Here is an 18,855-nt window from a genome sequence, read left to right as displayed (position 1 = left end):
CGTGAAAGGTGTTTCACTCACTTAATCAGTGAATCAAACTATATTCAGAGATCAACTGAAACGAATTTCACTCACTCATTCAATGAAGTAAGCGACATTCCTTGACTTACATACACTCATTCTATAAATTAAACGACATTCATGCATTGAATGCAACTAAACTCACGCATTCATTCATTCATGCAATGTCTTCAGCTGATCTTGTTAATGCAGAGAATCAAACTACTGGACAGAGACTGTCTCTTTCAATGAATCAAACGAGTTTCAAAACTAACTCAATGAATTAAACTATATTGTTGATGCAGTGAAAGTTGTTGTATTCATTCAGTGGAACAGACTACATTCATAGATTCCATGAAACGTTTTTTCACGGACTCATTCAAAGAATTAAGCTACATTCCTTGATTCAGTGAAATGTTTTTCACACACAAATACATTGAATCAACCTACATTCATGCATTCAATGAAACTAAACTCCCGCATTCATTCAAAGAAACAAACTTCATTCTTGCTTGCAATGTGTTCACCTGATTTTGTTCATTCCGTGAACCAACGTACATTCAAAGAAAGGTGTTGACTGTCTCATTCAATGAATCGAACTACTATCAATATTTCAGAGAAACAAGTTTCACAAACCGACAATGAATTAAACTACATTGTTGATTCAGTGAAAGGTGTTTCACTCACTTAATCAGTGAATCAAACTATATTCAGAGATCAACTGAAACGAATTTCACTCACTCATTCAATGAAGTAAGCGACATTCCTTGATTCAATGAAATGACTTACGTACACTCATTCAATAACTTAAACGACATTCATGCATTGAATGCAACTAAACTCACGCATTCATTCAAAGAAACAATCTTCATTCATTCATGCAATGTCTTCAGCTGATCTTGTTCATGCAGTGAATCAAACTACATTTAAAGAAACGGGTTTGACTGTCTCTTTCAATGAATGAAACTACTGTCAGTACTTTAATGGTACCGGATTTCACAAACTGACTCAATGTATTAAACTACATTGTTGATTCCGTGAAAGGTGTTTCACTCACTTAATCAGTGAATCAAACTATATTCAGAGATCAACTGAAACGAATTTCGCTCACTCATTCAATGAAGTAAGCGACATTCCTTGATTCAATGAAATGACTTACATAAACTCATTCTATAAATTAAACGACATTCATGCATTGAATGCAACTAAACTCTCGCAATCATTCATTCATGCAATGTCTTCAGCTGATCTTGTTAATGCAGTGAATCAAACTACTGGACAGAGACTGTCTCTTTCAATGAATCAAACGAGTTTCAAAACTAACTCAATGAATTAAACTATATTGTTGATGCAGTGTAAGTTGTTGTATTCATTCAGTGGAACAGACTACATTCATAGATTCCATGAAACGTTTTTCACGACTCATTCAAAGAATTAAGCTACATTCCTTGATTCCGTGAAATGTTTTCCACACACTCATATGACTTGAAATGACTTACATACACTCATTCTATAAATGAAACGACATTCATGCATTGAATGTAACTAAACTCACGCATTCATTCAAAGAAACAAACTTCATTCATTCATGCAATGTCTTCAGCTGATCTTGTTAATGCAGTGAATCAAGCTACTTTGACAGAAACGTTTTTGACTGTTTCTTTCAAAGAATCAAACTACTATCAATACTTAATGGTAACGAATTTCACAAACTGACTCAATGTATTAAACTACATTGTTGATTCCGTGAAAGGTGTTTCACTCACTTAATCAGTGAATCAAACTATATTCGGAGATCAACTGAAACGAGTTTCACTCACTCATTCCATGAATTAAGCTACATTCCTTGATTCAGTGAAATGTTTTTCACACACTCATATATTGAATCAACCTACATTCATGCATTCACTGAAAGTAAACTCCCGCATTCTTTCAAAGAAACAAACTTCATTCTTGCTTGCAATGACTTTACCTGATCTTGCTCATTCCCTTAACCAACGTACTTTCAAACAAAGGTGTTGACTGTCTCATTCATTAATCGAACTACTATCAATCATTCAGGGAAACAAGTTACACAAACTGACAATGAATTAAACTACATTGTTGAATCAGTGAAAGGTTTTTCACTCATTTAATCAGTGAATCAAACTATATCAGAGATCAACTGAAACGAGTTTCACTCACTCATTCAATGAATTAAGATACATTCCTTGATTCAGTGAAATGAATTACAATACACTCATTCGTTGAATCAACCTACATTCATGCATTCAATGAAAGTAAACTCCCGCATTCACTCAAAAAAACTAACTTCATTCTTGCTTGAAATGACTTTACCTGATCTTGTTCATTCCCTTAACCAACGTACTTTCAAAGAAAGGTGTTGACTGTCTCATTCATTAATCGAACTACTATCAATCCTTCAGGGAAAGAAGTTTCACAAACTGACAATGAACTAAACTACATTGTTGATTCAGTGAAAGGTGTTTCACTCATTTAATCAGTGAGTCAAACTATATTCAGATATCAACTGAAACGAGTTTCACTCACTCATTCAATGAATTAAGCTACATTCCTTGATTCAGTGAAATGTTTCTCACACACTCATAGATTGAATCAAACTAAATTCATGCATTGAATCAAACGAGTTTCAAAAACTAACTCAATGAATTAAACTGTATTGTTGATGCAGTGAAAGGTGTTGTATTCATTCAGTCGAAAAGACTACATTCATAGATTCCATGAAAAGTTTTTCACTGAATCATTTAAAGAATTAAGCTACATTCGTTGATTAAGTGAAATGACATGCACACACTGATTCATTGAATCAACCTACATTGATGCATTCAATGAAACTAAACTCACGCATTCATTCAAAGAAACAAACTTCATTCTTGCTTGCAATGGTTCACCTCATCTTGTTCATTCCGTGAACCAACGTACATTCAAAGAAAGGTGTTGACAGTCTCATTCAATGAATCGAACTACTATCAATATTTCAAAAAAACAAGTTTCACAAACTGACAATGAATTAAACTACATTGTTGATTCAGTTAAAGGTGCTTCACTCACTTAATCAGTGTGTCAAACTATATTCAGAGATCAACTGAAGCGAGTTTCACTCACTCATTCAAGAATTAAGCTACATTCCTTGATTCAATGAAATGACTTACATACACTCATTCTATAAATGAAACAACATTCATGCATTGAATGTAACTAAACTCACGCATTCATTCAATCAAAGAATCAAACTTCATTCATTCATGCAATGTCTTCAGCTGATCTTGTTCATGCAGTGAATCAAGCTACTTTGACAGAAACGGTTTGACTGTTTCTTTCAAAGAATCAAACTACTATCAATATTTAATGGTAACGAATTTCAGAAACTGACTCAATGTATTAAACTACAATGTTGATTCCGTGAAAGGTGTTTCACTCACTTAATCAGTGAATCAAACTATATTCGAGATCAACTGAAACGAGTTTCACTCACTCATTCTATGAATTAAGCTACATTCCTTGATTCAGTGAAATGTTTTCCACACACTCATATATTGAATCAACCTACATTCATGCATTCACTGAAAGTAAACTCCCGCATTCTTTCAAAGAAACAAACTTCATTCTTGCTTGCAATGACTTTACCTGATCTTGTTCATTCCCTTAACCAACGTACATTCAAAGAAAGGTGTTAACTGTTTCATTCATTAATCGAACTACTATCAATACTGCAAGGAAACACGTTTCACAAACTAACAATGAATTAAACTACATTTCTGATTCAGTGAAAGGTGTTTCACTCATTTAATCAGTGAATCAAACTATATTCAGATATCAACTGAAGCGAGTTTCACTCATTCATTCAATGATTTAATCTACATTCCTTGATTCAGTGAAATGACTTTCACACACTCATATATTGAATCAACCTACATTCATGCATTCAATGAAAGTAAACTCCCGCATTCATTCAAAAACCTAACTTCATTCTTGCTTGAAATGACTTTACCTGATCTTGTTCATTCCCTTAACCAACGTACTTTCAAAGAAAGGTGTTGACTGTCTCATTCATTAATCGAACTACTATCAATCATTCAGGGAAACAAGTTTCACAAACTGACAATGAACTAACCTAAATTGTTGATTCATTGAAAGGTGTTTCACTCATTTAATCAGTGAATCAAACTATATTCAGATATCAACTGAAACGAGTTTCACTCACTCATTCAATGAATTAAGCTACATTCCTTGATTCAGTGAAATGTTTCTCACACACTCATATATTGAATCAACCTACATTCATGCATTGAATCAAACGAGTTTCAAAAACTAACTCAATGAATTAAACGATATTGTTGACGCAGTGAAAGGTGTTGTATTCATTCAGTCGAACAGACTACATTCCATGAAAAGTTTTTCACTGAATCATTTAAAGAATGAAGCTACATTCCTTGATTCAGTGAAATGACATGCACACACTGATTCATTGAATCAACCTACATTCATGCATTCAATGAAACTAAACTCACGCATTCATTCAAAGAAACAAACTTCATTCTTGCTTAAAATGTGTTCACCTGATCTTGTTCATTCCGTGAACCAACGTACATTCAAAGAAAGGTGTTGACTGTCTCATTCAATGAATCGAACTACTATCAATATTTCAGAGAAACAAGTTTCACAAACTGACAATGAATTAAACTACATTGTTGATTCAGTGAAAGGTATTTCACTCACTTAATCAGCGAATCAAACTATATTCAGAGATCAACTGAAACGAATTTCACTCACTCATTCAATGAGTAAGCGACATTCCTTGATTCAATGAAATGACTTACACACACTCATTCAATAACTTAAACGACATTCATGCATTGAATGCAACTAAACTCACGCATTCATTCAAAGAAACAATCTTCATTCATTCATGCAATGTCTTCAGCTGATCTTGTTCATGCAGTGAATCAAACTACATTTAAAGAAACGTGTTTGACTGTCTCTTTCAATGAATGAAACTACTATCAGTACTTTAATGGTAACGGGTTTCACAAACTGACAATGAATTAAACTACATTGTTGATTCAGTGAAAGGTGTTTCACTCACTTAATCAGTGAATCAAACTATATTCAGATATCAACTGAAACGAGTTTCACTCACTCATTCAATGAATTAAGCTACATTCCTTGATTCAGTGAAATGTTTTCACACACTCATATATTGAATCAACCTACATTCATGCAATGAATCAAACGAGTTTCAAAAACTAACTCAATGAATTAAACGATATTGTTGACGCAGTGAAAGGTGTTGTATTCCTTCAGTCGAACAGACTACATTCCATGAAAAGTTTTTCACTGATTCATTTAAAGAATGAAGCTACATTCCTTGATTCAGTGAAATGACATGCACACACTGATTCATTGAATCAACCTACATTCATGCATTCAATGAAACTAAACTCACGCATTCATTCAAAGAAACAACTTCATTCTTGCTTGCAATGACTTTACCTGATTTTGTTCATTCCCTGACAACGTACCTTCAAAGTAAGGTGTTGACTGTCTCATTCAATGAATCGAAATACTATCAATACTTCAGGGAAACAAATTTCACAAACTGACAATGAATTAAACTACATTGTTGATTCAGTGAAAGTTGTTTCACTCACTTAATCAGTGAATCAAACTATATTCAGAGATCAACTGAAACGAGTTTCACTCACTCATTCAATGAATTAAGCTACATTCCTTGATTCAGTGAAATGCCTTTCACACACTCATTCAAGAAATTAAACAACATTCATGCATTGAATAAAACTAAACTCACGCATTCATTCAAAGAAACAAACTTCATTCATACATGCAAAGGCTTCAGTTGTTCTTGTTCATGCAGTGAATCAAACTACTTTGAAAGAAACGGGTTTGACTGTCTCATTCAATGAATCAAACTACTATCAATACTTCATGGTAACGAGTTTCACAAACTCACTCAATGAATTAAACTACATTGTTGATTCCGTGAAAGGTGTTTCACTCACTTAATCAGTGAATCAAACTATATTCAGAGATCAACTGAAACGAGTTTCACTCACTCATTCAATGAATTAAGCTACATTCCTTGATTCAGTGAAATGTTTTTCACACACTCATTCATTGATTCAACCTACATTCATGCATTCAATGAAAGTAAACTCCCGCATTCATTCAAAGAAACAAACTTCATTCTTGCTTGCAATGACTTTACCTGATCTTGTTCATTCCCTTAACCAACGTACATTCAAAGAAAGGTGTTGACTGTTTCATTCATTAATCGAAATACTATCAATACTTCAGGGAAACACGTTTCACAAACTAACAATGAATTAAACTACATTGTTGATTCAGTGAAAGGTGTTTCACTCATTTAATCAGTGAATCAAACTATATTCAGATATCAACTGAAGCGAGTTTCACTCACTCATTCAATGATTTAAGCTACATTCCTTGATACAGTGAAATGACTTTCACACACTCATATATTGAATCAACCTACATTCATGCATTCAATGAAAGTAAACTCCCGCATTCATTCAAAAAACCTAACTTCATTCTTGCTTGAAATGACTTTACCTGATCTTGCTCATTCCCTTAACCAACGTACTTCAAACAAAGGTGTTGACTGTCTCATTCATTAATCGAACTACTATCAATCATTCAGGGAAACAAGTTTCACAAACTGACAATGAATTAAACTACATTGTTGATTCAGTGAAAGGTGTTTCACTCATTTAATCAGTGAATCAAACTATATTCAGATATCAACTGAAACGAGTTTCACTCACTCATTCAATGAATTAAGCTACATTCCTTGATTCAGTGAAATGTTTCTCACACACTCATATAATGAATCAAACTAAATTCATGCATTGAATCAAACGAGTTTCAAAAACTAACTCAATGAATTAAACTGTATTGTTGATGCAGTGAAAGGTGTTGTATTCATTCAGTCGAAAAGACTACATTCATAGATTCCATGAAAAGTTTTTCACTGAATCATTTAAGAATTAAGCTACATTCGTTGATTCAGTGAAATGTTTTCCACACACTCATATATTGAATCAACCTACATTCATGCATTCACTGAAAGTAAACTCCCGCATTCTTCAAAGAAACAAACTTCATTCTTGCTTGCAATGACTTTACCTGATCTTGTTCATTCCGTTAACCAACGTACATTCAAAGAAAGGTGTTAACTGTTTCATTCATTAATCGAACTACTATCAATACTGCAAGGAAACAAGTTTCACAAACTAACAATGAATTAAACTACATTTTTGATTCAGTGAAAGGTGTTTCACTCACTTAATCAGTGAATCAAACTATATTCAGATATCAACTGAAACGAGTTTCACTCACTCATTCAATGATTTAAGCTACATTCCTTGATTCAGTGAAATGACTTTCACACACACTCATATATTGAATCAACCTACATTCATGCATTCATTCAAAAAAACCTAACTTCATTCTTGCTTGAAATGACTTTACCTGATCTTGTTCATTCCCTTAACCAACGTACTTTCAAAGAAAGGTGTTGACTGTCTCATTCATTAATCGAACTACTATCAATCATTCAGGGAAACAAGTTTCACAAACTGACAATGAACTAACCTAAATTGTTGATTCATGAAAGGTGTTTCACTCATTTAATCAGTGAATCAAACTATATTCAGATATCAACTGAAACGAGTTTCACTCACTCATTCAATGAATTAAGCTACATTCCTTGATTCAGTGAAATGTTTCTCACACACTCATATATTGAATCAACCTACATTCATACATTGAATCAAACGAGTTTCAAAAACTAACTCAATGAATTAAACGATATTGTTGACGCAGTGAAAGGTGTTGTATTCATTCAGTCGAACAGACTACATTCCATGAAAAGTTTTTCACTGAATCATTTAAAGAATGAAGCTACATTCCTTGATTCAGTGAAATGACATGCACACACTGATTCATTGAATCAACCTACATTCATGCATTCAATGAAACTAAACTCACGCATTCATTCAAAGAAACAAACTTCATTCTTGCTTAAAATGTGTTCACCTGATCTTGTTCATTCCGTGAACCAACGTACATTCAAAGAAGGTGTTGACTGTCTCATTCAATGAATCGAACTACTATCAATATTTCAGTGAAACAAGTTTCACAAACTGACATTGAATTAAACTACATTGTTGATTCAGTGAAAGGTATTTCACTCACTTAATCAGCGAATCAAACTATATTCAGAGATCAACTGAAACGAATTTCACTCACTCATTCAATTCAGTAAGCGACATTCCTTGATTCAATGCAATGACTTACATACACTCATTCAATAACTTAAACGACATTCATGCATTGAATGCAACTAAACTCACGCATTCATTCAAAGAAACAATCTTCATTCATTCATGCAATGTCTTCAGCTGATATTGTTCATGCAGTGAATAAAACTACATTTAAAGAAACGGGTTTGACTGTCTCTTTCAATGAATGAAACTACTATCAGTACTTTAATGGTAACGGGTTTCACAAACTGACTCAATGAATTAAACTACATTGTTGATTCCGTGAAAGGTGTTTCACTCACTTAATCAGTGAATCAAACGATATTCAGAGATCAACTGAAACGAGTTTCACTCACTCATTCAATGAATTAAGCTACACTCCTTGATTCAGTGAAATGTTTTTCACACACTCATACATTGAATCAACCTACATTCATGCATTCAATGAAAGTAAACTCCCGCATTCACTCAAAAAACTAACTTCATTCTTGCTTGAAATGACTTTACCTGATCTTGTTCATTCCCTTAACCAACGTACTTTCAAAGTAAGGTGTTGACTGTCTCATTCATGAATCGAACTACTATCAATACTTCAGGGAAACAAGTTTCACAAACTGACAATGAACTAAACTAAATTGTTGATTCATTGAAAGGTGTTTCACTCATTTAATCAGTGAATCAAACTATATTCAGATATCAACTGAAACGAGTTTCACTCACTCATTCAATGAATTAAGCTACATTCCTTGATTCAGTGAAATGTTTCTCACACACTCATATATTGAATCAACCTACATTCATGCATTGAATCAAACGAGTTTCAAAAACTAACTCAATGAATTAAACGATATTGTTGACGCAGTGAAAGCTGTTGTATTCATTCAGTCGAACAGACTACATTCCATGAAAAGTTTTTCACTGAATCATTTAAAGAATGAAGCTACATTCCTTGATTCAGTGAAATGACATGCACACACTGATTCATTGAATCAACCTACATTCATGCATTCAATGAAACTAAACTCACGCATTCATTCAAAGAAACAAACTTCATTCTTGCTTAAAATGTTTTCACCTGATCTTGTTCATTCCGTGAACCAACGTACATTCAAAGAAAGGTGTTGACTGTCTCATTCAATGAATCGAACTACTATCAATATTTCAGAGAAACAAGTTTCACAAACTGACATTGAATTAAACTACATTGTTGATTCAGTGAAAGGTATTTCACTCACTTAATCAGTGAATCAAACTATATTCAGAGTGAAACGAATTTCACTCACTCATTCAATTCAGTAAGCGACATTCCTTGATTCAGTGCAATGACTTACATACACTCATTCATAACTTAAACGACATTCATGCATTGAATGCAACTAAACTCACGCATTCATTCAAAGAAACAAACTTCATTCATTCATGCAATGTCTTCAGCTGATCTTGTTCATGCAGTGAATCAAACTACATTTAAAGAAACGGGTTTGACTGTCTCTTTCAATGAATGAAATCTATCAGTACTTAATGGTAACGAGTTTCACAAACTGACTCAATGTATTAAACTACATTGTTGATTCCGTGAAAGGTGTTTCACTCACTTAATCAGTGAATCAAACTATATTCAGAGATCAACTGAAACGAGTTTCACTCACTCATTCAATGAATTAAGCTACATTCCTTGATTCAGTGAAATGTTTTTCACACACTCATTCATTGAATCAACCTACATTCATGGATTCAATGAAAGTAAACTCCCGCATTCATTCAAAGAAACTCACTTCATTCTTGCTTGCAAAGACTTTACCTGATCTTGCTCATTCACTGAACTAACGTACCTTCAAAGAAAGGTGTTGACTGTCTCATTCAATGAATCGAACTACTCTCAATACTTCAGGGAAACAAGTTTCACAAACTGACAATGAATTAAACTACATTGTTGATTCCGTGAAAGGCGTTTCACTCACTTAATCAGTGAATCAAATTATATTCGGAGATCAACTGAAACGAGTTTCACTCACTCATTCAATGAATTAAGCTACATTCCTTGATTCAGTGAAATGTTTTCCACACACTCATATATTGAATCAACCTACATTCATGTATTCACTGAAAGTAAACTCCCGCATTCTTTCAAAGAAACAAACTTCATTCTTGCTTGCAATGACTTACCTGATCTTGTTCATTCCCTTAACCAACGTACATTCAAAGAAAGGTGTTGACTGTTTCATTCATTAATCGAAATACTATCAATACTTCAGGGAAACACATTTCACAAACTGACAATGAATTAAACTACATTTTTGATTCAGTGAAAGGTGTTTCACTCATTTAATCAGTGAATCAAACTATATTCAGAGATCAACTGAAACGAGTTTCACTCACTCATTCAATGATTTAAGCTACATTCCTTGATTCAGTGAAATGACTTTCACACACTCATATATTGAATCAACCTACATTCATGCATTCAATGAAATTAAACTCCCGCATTCATTCAAAAAACTAACTTCATTCTTGCATGAAATGACTTTACCTGATCTTGTTCATTCCCTAAACCAACGTACTTTCAAAGAAAGGTGTTGACTGTCTCATTCATTAATCGAACTACTATCAATCATTCAGGGAAACAAGTTACACAAACTCACAATGAATTAAACTACATTGTTGATTCCGTGAAAGGTGTTTCACTCACTTAATCAGTGAATCAAACTATATTCAGAGATCAACTGAAACGAGTTTCACTCACTCATTCAATGAATTAAGCAACATTCCTTGATTCAGTGAAATGTTTCTCACACACTCATATATTGAATCAAACTAAATTCATGCATTGAATCAAACGAGTTTCAAAAACTCACTCAATGAATTAAACTGTATTGTTGATGCAGTGAAAGGTGTTGTATTCATACAGTCGAAAAGACTACATTCATAGATTCCATGAAAGTTTTTCACTGAATCATTCAAAGAATTAAGCTACATTCCTTGATTCAGTGAAATGTTTTCCACACACTCATATATTGAATCAACCTACATTCATGCATTCACTGAAAGTAAACTCCCGCATTCTTTCAAAGAAACAAACTTCATTCTTGCTTGCAATGACTTTACCTGATCTTGTTCATTCCCTTAACCAACGTACATTCAAAGAAAGGTGTTAACTGTTTCATTCATTAATCGAACTACTATCAATACTTCAAGGAAACACGTTTCACAAACTAACAATGAATTAAACTACATTTTTGATTCAGTGAACTGTGTTTCACTCATTTAATCAGTGAATCAAACTATATTCAGATATCAACTGAAACGAGTTTCACTCACTCATTCAATGATTTAATCTACATTCCTTGATTCAGTGAAATGACTTTCACACACTCATATATTGAATCAACCTACATTCATGCATTCATTCAAAAAACCTAACTTCATTCTTGCTTGAAATGACTTTACCTGATCTTGTTCATTCCCTTAACCAACGTACTTTCAAAGAAAGGCGTTGACTGTCTCATTCATTAATCGAACTACTATCAATCATTCAGGGAAACAAGTTTCACAAACTGACAATGAACTAACCTAAATTGTTGATTCATTGAAAGGTGTTTCACTCATTTAATCAGTGAATCAAAGTATATACAGATATCAACTGAAACGAGTTTCACTCACTCATTCAATGAATTAAGCTACATTCCTTGATTCAGTGAAATGTTTCTCACACACTCATATATTGAATCAACCTACATTCATGCATTGAATCAAACGAGTTTCAAAAACTAACTCAATGAATTAAACGATATTGTTGACGCAGTGAAAGGTGTTGTATTCATTCAGTCGAACAGACTACATTCCATGAAAAGTTTTTCACTGAATCATTTAAAGAATGAAGCTACATTCCTTGATTCAGTGAAATGACATGCACACACTGATTCATTGAATCAACCTACATTCATGCATTCAATGAAACTAAACTCACGCATTCATTCAAAGAAACAAACTTCATTCTTGCTTAAAATGTGTTCACCTGATCTTGTTCATTCCGTGAACCAACGTACATTCAAAGAAAGGTGTTGACTGTCTCATTCAATGAATCGAACTACTATCAATATTTCAGAGAAACAAGTTTCACAAACTGACATTGAATTAAACTACATTGTTGATTCAGTGAAAGGTATTTCACTCACTTAATCAGCGAATCAAACTATATTCAGAGATCAACTGAAACGAATTTCACTCACTCATTCAATTCAGTAAGCGACATTCCTTGATTCAATGCAATGACTTACATACACTCATTCAATAACTTAAACGACATTCATGCATTGAATGCAACTAAACTCACGCATTCATTCAAAGAAACAATCTTCATTCATTCATGCAATGTCTTCAGCTGATCTTGTTCATGCAGTGAATCAAACTTCATTTAAAGAAACGGTTTTGACTGTCTCTTTCAATGAATGAAATGTATCAGTACTTAATGGTAACGGGTTTCACAAACTGACTCAATGTATTAAACTACATTGTCGATTCCGTGAAAGGTGTTTCACTCACTTAATCAGTGAATCAAACGATATTCAGAGATCAACTGAAACGAGTTTCATTCACTCATTCAATGAATTAAGCTACACTCCTTGATTCAGTGAAATGTTTTTCACACACTCATACATTGAATCAACCTACATTCATGCATTCAATGAAAGTAAACTCCCGCATTCACTCAAAAAAACTAACTTCATTCTTGCTTGAAATGACTTTACCTGATCTTGTTCATTCCCTTAACCAACGTACTTTCAAAGTAAGGTGTTGACTGTCTCATTCATGAATCGAACTACTATCAGTACTTCAGGGAAAGAAGTTTCACAAACTGACAATGAACTAAACTAAATTGTTGATTCATTGAAAGGTGTTTCAGTCATTTAATCAGTGAATCAAACTATATTCAGATATCAACTGAAACGAGTTTCACTCACTCATTCAATGAATTAAGCTACATTCCTTGATTCAGTGAAATGTTTCTCACACACTCATATATTGAATCAACCTACATTCATGCATTGAATCAAACGAGTTTCAAAAACTAACGCAATGAATTAAACTATATTGTTGATGCAGTGTAAGTTGTTGTATTCATTCAGTGGAACAGACTACATTCATAGATTCCATGAAACGTTTTTCACTGACTCATTCAAAGAATTAAGCTACATTCCTTGATTCAGTGAAATGACATGCACACACTGATTCATTGAATCAACCTACATTCATGCATTCAACGAAACTAAACTCCCGCATTCATTCAAAGAACCTCACTTCATTCTTGCTTGCAAGACTTTACCTGATCTTGTTCATTCCCTGAACCACGTACCTTCAAAGTAAGGTGTTGACTGTCTCATTCAGTGAACCGAAATACTATCAATACTTCAGGGAAACAAATTTCACAAACTGACAATGAATAAACTACATTGTTGATTCAGTGAACGTTGTTTCACTCACTTAATCAGTGAATCAAACTATATTCAGAGATCAACTGAAACGAGGGTCACTCACTCATTCAATGAATTAAGCTACATTCCTTGATTCAGTTAAATGCCTTTCACACACTCATTCAAGAAATTAAACAAGATTCATGCATTGAATAAAATTAAACTCACGCATTCATTCAAAGAAACAAACTTCATTCATACATGCAAAGGCTACAGTTGTTCTTGTTCATGCAGTGAATCAAACTACTTTGAAAGAGACGGGTTTGACTGTCTCTTTCAATGAATCAAACTACTATCAATACTTCATGGTAACGAGTTACACAAACTGACTCAATGAATTAAACTGCATTGTCGATTCCGTGAAAGGTGTTTCACTCACATAATCAGTGAATCAAACTATATTCAGAGATCAACTGAAACGAGTTTCACTCACTCATTCAATGAATTAAGCCACGTTCCTTGATTCAGTGAAATGTTTTTCACACACTCATTCATTGATTCAACCTACATTCATGGATTCAATGAAAGTAAACTCCCGCATTCATTCAAAGAAACTCACTTCATTCTTGCTTGCAAAGACTTTACCTGATCTTGCTCATTCACTGAACTAACGTACCTTCAAAGAAAGGTGTTGACTGTCTCATTCAATGAATCGAACTACTCTCAATACTTCAGGGAAACAAGTTTCACAAACTGACAATGAATTAAACTACATTGTTGATTCCGTGAAAGGTGTTTCACTCACTTAATCAGTGAATCAAACTATATTCGGAGATCAACTGAAACGAGTTTCACTCACTCATTCTATGAATTAAGCTACATTCCTTGATTCAGTGAAATGTTTTCCACACACTCATTTATTGAATCAACCTACATTCATGTATTCACTGAAAGTAAACTCCCGCATTCTTTCAAAGAAACAAACTTCATTCTTGCTTGCAATGACTTTACCTGATCTTGTTCATTCCCTGAACCACGTACCTTCAAAGTAAGGTGTTGACTGTCTCATTCATGAATCGAAGTACTATCATTACTTCAGGGAAACAAATTTCACAAACTGACAATGAATTAAACTACATTGTTGATTCAGTGAAAGTTGTTTCACTCACTTAATCAGTGAATCAAACTATATTCAGAGATCAACTGAAACGAGGTTCACTCACTCATTCAATGATTTAAGCTACATTCCTTGATTCAGTGAAATGCCTTTCACACACTCATTCAAGAATTAAACAAGATTCATGCATTGAATAAAATTAAACTCCCGCATTCATTCAAAAAAACAAACTTCATTCATACATGAAAGGCTACAGTTGTTCTTGTTCATGCAGTGAATCAAACTACTTTGAAAAAGACGGGTTTGACTGTCTCATTCATGAATCGAACTACTATCAATACTTCATGGTAACGAGTTACACAAACTCACTCAATGAATAAACTACATTGTTGATTCCGTGAAAGGTGTTTCACTCACTTAATCAGTGAATCAAACTATATTCAGAGATCAACTGAAACGAGTTTCACTCACTCATTCAATGAATTAAGCCACATTCCTTGATTCAGTGAAATGTTTTTCACACACTCATTCATTGAATCAAACTAAATTCATGCATTGAATGAATCGAGTTTCAAAAACTAACTCAATGAATTAAACTACATTGTTGATTCAGTGAAAGGTGTTTCACTCACTTAATCAGTGAATCAAACTATATTCATAGATTCCATGAAACGTTTTTCACTGAATCATTTAACGAATTAAGCTACATTCCTTGATTCAGTGAAATGTTTTCCACACACTCATATATTGAATCAACCTACATTCATGCATTCACTGAAAGTAAACTCCCGCATTCTTTCAAAGAAACAAACTTCATTCTTGCTTGCAATGACTTTACCTGATCTTGTTCATTCCGTTAACCAACGTACATTCAAAGAAAGGTGTTAACTGTTTCATTCATTAATCGAACTACTATCAATACTGCAGGGAAACACGTTTCACAAACTAACAATGAATTAAACTACATTTTTGATTCAGTGAACTGTGTTTCACTCATTTAATCAGTGAATCAAACTATATTCAGATATCAACTGAAACGAGTTTCACTCACTCATTCAATGATTTAATCTACATTCCTTGATTCAGTGAAATGACTTTCACACACTCATATATTGAATCAACCTACATTCATGCATTCATTCAAAAAACCTAACTTCATTCTTGCTTGAAATGACTTTACCTGATCTTGTTCATTCCCTTAACCAACGTACTTTCAAAGAAAGGCGTTGACTGTCTCATTCATTAATCGAACTACTATCAATCATTCAGGGAAACAAGTTTCACAAACTGACAATGAACTAACCTAAATTGTTGATTCATTGAAAGGTGTTTCACTCATTTAATCAGTGAATCAAACTATATACAGATATCAACTGAAACGAGTTTCACTCACTCATTCAATGAATTAAGCTACATTCCTTGATTCAGTGAAATGACATGCACACACTCATTCATTGAATCAACCTACATTCATGCATTCAATGAAACTAAACTCACGCATTCATTCAAAGAAACAAACTTCATTCTTGCTTAAAATGTGTTCACCTGATCTTGTTCATTCCGTGAACCAACGTACATTCAAAGAAAGGTGTTGACTGTCTCATTCAATGAATCGAACTACTATCAATATTTCAGAGAAACAAGTTTCACAAACTGACATTGAATTAAACTACATTGTTGATTCAGTGAAAGGTATTTCACTCACTTAATCAGCGAATCAAACTATATTCAGAGATCAACTGAAACGAATTTCACTCACTCATTCAATTCAGTAAGCGACATTCCTTGATTCAATGCAATGACTTACATACACTCATTCAATAACTTAAACGACATTCATGCATTGAATGCAACTAAACTCACGCATTCATTCAAAGAAACAATCTTCATTCATTCATGCAATGTCTTCAGCTGATCTTGTTCATGCAGTGAATCAAACTTCATTTAAAGAAACGGTTTTGACTGTCTCTTTCAATGAATGAAATGTATCAGTACTTAATGGTAACGGGTTTCACAAACTGACTCAATGTATTAAACTACATTGTCGATTCCGTGAAAGGTGTTTCACTCACTTAATCAGTGAATCAAACGATATTCAGAGATCAACTGAAACGAGTTTCATTCACTCATTCCATGAATTAAGCTACACTCCTTGATTCAGTGAAATGTTTTTCACACACTCATACATTGAATCAACCTACATTCATGCATTCAATGAAAGTAAACTCCCGCATTCACTCAAAAAAACTAACTTCATTCTTGCTTGAAATGACTTTACCTGATCTTGTTCATTCCCTTAACCAACGTACTTTCAAAGAAAGGTGTTGACTGTCTCATTCATTAATCGAACTACTATCAGTCCTTCAGGGAAAGAAGTTTCACAAACTGACAATGAACTAAACTGCATTGTTGATTCAGTGAAAGGTGTTTCAGTCATTTAATCAGTGAATCAAACTATATTCAGATATCAACTGAAACGAGTTTCACTCACTCATTCAATGAATTAAGCTACATTCCTTGATTCAGTGAAATGTTTCTCACACACTCATATATTGAATCAACCTACATTCATGCATTGAATCAAACGAGTTTCAAAAACTAACGCAATGAATTAAACTATATTGTTGATGCAGTGTAAGTTGTTGTATTCATTCAGTGGAACAGACTACATTCATAGATTCCATGAAACGTTTTTCACTGACTCATTCAAAGAATTAAGCTACATCCTTGACATGCACACACTGATTCATTGAATCAACCTACATTCATGCATTCAACGAAACTAAACTCCCGCATTCATTCAAAGAACCTCACTTCATTCTTGCTTGCAAGGACTTTACCTGATCTTGTTCATTCCCTGAACCACGTACCTTCAAAGTAAGGTGTTGACTGTCTCATTCAGTGAACCGAAATACTATCAATACTTCAGGGAAACAAATTTCACAAACTGACAATGAATAAACTACATTGTTGATTCAGTGAACGTTGTTTCACTCACTTAATCAGTGAATCAAACTATATTCAGAGATCAACTGAAACGAGGGTCACTCACTCATTCAATGAATTAAGCTACATTCCTTGATTCAGTTAAATGCCTTTCACACACTCATTCAAGAAATTAAACAAGATTCATGCATTGAATAAAATTAAACTCACGCATTCATTCAAAGAAACAAACTTCATTCATACATGCAAAGGCTGCAGTTGTTCTTGTTCATGCAGTGAATCAAACTACTTTGAAAGAGACGGGTTTGACTGTCTCTTTCAATGAATCAAACTACTATCAATACTTCATGGTAACGAGTTACACAAACTCACTCAATGAATTAAACTGCATTGTTGATTCCGTGAAAGGTGTTTCACTCACATAATCAGTGAATCAAACTATATTCAGAGATCAACTGAAACGAGTTTCACTCACTCATTCAATGAATTAAGCCACGTTCCTTGATTCAGTGAAATGTTTTTCACACACTCATTCATTGATTCAACCTACATTCATGGATTCAATGAAAGTAAACTCCCGCATTCATTCAAAGAAACTCACTTCATTCTTGCTTGCAATGACTTTACCTGATCTTGCTCATTCACTGAACTAACGTACCTTCAAAGAAAGGTGTTGACTGTCTCATTCAATGAATCGAACTACTCTCAATACTTCAGGGAAACAAGTTTCACAAACTGACAATGAATTAAACTACATTGTTGATTCCGTGAAAGGTGTTTCACTCACTTAATCAGTGAATCAAACTATATTCGGAGATCAACTGAAACGAGTTTCACTCACTCATTCTATGAATTAAGCTACATTCCTTGATTCAGTGAAATGTTTTCCACACACTCATTTATTGAATCAACCTACATTCATGTATTCACTGAAAGTAAACTCCCGCATTCTTTCAAAGAAACAAACTTCATTCTTGCTTGCAATGACTTTACCTGATCTTGTTCATTCCCTGAACCACGTACCTTCAAAGTAAGGTGTTGACTGTCTCATTCAGTG

Source organism: Hemiscyllium ocellatum, chromosome X, assembly GCF_020745735.1.
Source record: "Hemiscyllium ocellatum isolate sHemOce1 chromosome X, sHemOce1.pat.X.cur, whole genome shotgun sequence".
In the NCBI taxonomy this organism is placed as follows: domain Eukaryota; kingdom Metazoa; phylum Chordata; class Chondrichthyes; order Orectolobiformes; family Hemiscylliidae; genus Hemiscyllium; species Hemiscyllium ocellatum.
This window is presented reverse-complemented; position numbering follows the sequence as displayed.